We start from the raw sequence: 2,058 nt of genomic DNA on the forward strand, positions 1-2,058 counted from the left end.
AATTTTATTATTCAGAGTTCACAAAACAAACAGTTTTGATTAGGTGACATCAACCTTTCTTGATGTGCAAGTGATTCATAATTGAAATCAATAAAGTGATAAATTGTATAATATTAGCTGGATTGAATTAGGTTCATTAACTTTTCATCAAATGTCAGATCGAATGATTTATTATCATTTGGTGTACAACGTTTTATTGTATAAAAAGGTAAAATAATAAATATTATAAATATCAAATGGAACGTACTATATTATGTTAAAACCTAAAAAAAATTTTGATATTATATTAATCCATTAAATTGATATGTGAAAATGGGAAAAATTAGGAGAAACACAAAATATCCGTAATATATAATATATATGCATTTGGTACCATAATTTATAGCATAATTATTTAATTTTTATCCGAACTTGGTTTTTTTATTAAACTGTTTATAGATTAGGAAGTCTCTTTATACAGTCGGTCCGCCGGATCTTTGCACAAGTATGACATTATTCACGAATTATTTTTTATGTTACGTCTCTTTCCTACTCACAGAAACTAAAACTATTAACTTAAACCGCCTGTCCATACACAACACCATGCCTTGAACAAAGACAGCCATAGAACAATGATCGCTGATTGATTCGTCTACTGACAATTGACATGACAATTGGAAATTTTGTTTTGACAGAGTGTAATATTTTTATAAATTATTTTCGTTTGATTTAAATAATCAATCCTTTTTCATACTTTAAATATACATATTTTTAACAAACAGTTGTTATAACGACTAACCCTTACCTTCGTGTTCAATTTATTAAGGTAAGAATTCATGTATTAGCTAATAACGAATAATAAATTTTTTTAACCTCTAAATTGACATTAATTATTTAAATATAGCTAAAACTACGTCAACGGACAACAAAGATTGTTGAGAGTAGTTTAAGAAAATTTCTGCTGAATACATTAATGGATATTAAGTCAATTTTCTTGCGAGTTTTTTAATTTGAAATAATTTATAGTTTTATAAAATCAAAGTATTACTTCTTTTTCATTGAACTAGTTATAACAGTGTGGTTTATTCTGTACTTATCTGTTCTTTTTTTTTAGAGAAACATGTTACTCTGCAAAGTATAAGTAATGAATTAAGGGATAAAGAAGTTGCATTTATTGGCAAAACATCTGTTAGCATGAACTACTAAAAGAACACGGCCATGAAGTGTTGAGACTACCTCCTTATCACTGTGAATTCAACGCTATTGAATTAATTTGGGCAAACTGCAAGTCATATTACAATAAGAATCTTGGTAGAGATGGACATTCTGATAATGCTGTTATAAATATGTGGAAAGAGGCACTAAACCAATGTAACACAGAAATTTGGGAAAAATGTGTGAAACATACTCATGAAATTATTACAAAGTGGTATATCCGAGAAAAAAATATGGTTGACACTAACATTAAACCAATCATAATAGACACTGGTAATATGAGTGGCTCAGATTCTGACAGTGAAGAATTCTTAAATTTATGATTGGCTACATGGCTGTATAGTGTATGAGGCTTCAATAAATATTTAAATTATATTATTGTTATAATAAATTCTTTTTTACCCAGCTCAAGTTTTCTATTTTTTAATTTATTATGCATAGATTTCTTTATTTGAAGTTCGTTGTGTTAATTTTTGTATGACCATTTTTTAAAACAAAGTGATTACTTAAGTCTGAAAACCATATTTAACAATGAATAAACAAAATTATCAAGATGATGGAGCACTGGAGTAGATTTATATTCAGTTTTTTAGATCTTCTTGTAGTGTCTACCCGTTTCGGATATTGGCGACTATCATGACAATTTGTACTTTGCACACTGCTGGTCTGAAAATATTTGTTGTGTTGAACCACATACATAGATTCTTCAGCCAGGAAATCCTTCGCCTTCCTGAGCCTCGTTTTCCATCTACTTTTTCCTGTAAAATTAGTTGCAGCAATTCATATATTTCGTTGTTGCTAATGATGTTACCAAGGTATTCTATTTTGGCTGTTTTTATTGTGGTTATCAGCTGTTTTTCTTTT

At 28.5% G+C, this 2,058-nt stretch overlaps 1 long non-coding RNA gene across 1 annotated transcript; it reads left to right on the forward strand.

Moving 5' to 3' along the window:
* The first annotated feature begins 609 nt into the window (after positions 1-609).
* Positions 610-1,569, forward strand: LOC140442653 (uncharacterized). The gene is made up of 2 exons (XR_011951099.1): positions 610-805; positions 1,094-1,569. It is a non-coding gene; the product is annotated as an uncharacterized lncRNA (long non-coding RNA).
* Positions 1,570-2,058: the final 489 nt, after the last annotated feature.

This window comes from Diabrotica undecimpunctata, chromosome 6, assembly GCF_040954645.1.
Source record: "Diabrotica undecimpunctata isolate CICGRU chromosome 6, icDiaUnde3, whole genome shotgun sequence".
Classification (NCBI taxonomy): Eukaryota; Metazoa; Arthropoda; class Insecta; order Coleoptera; family Chrysomelidae; genus Diabrotica; species Diabrotica undecimpunctata.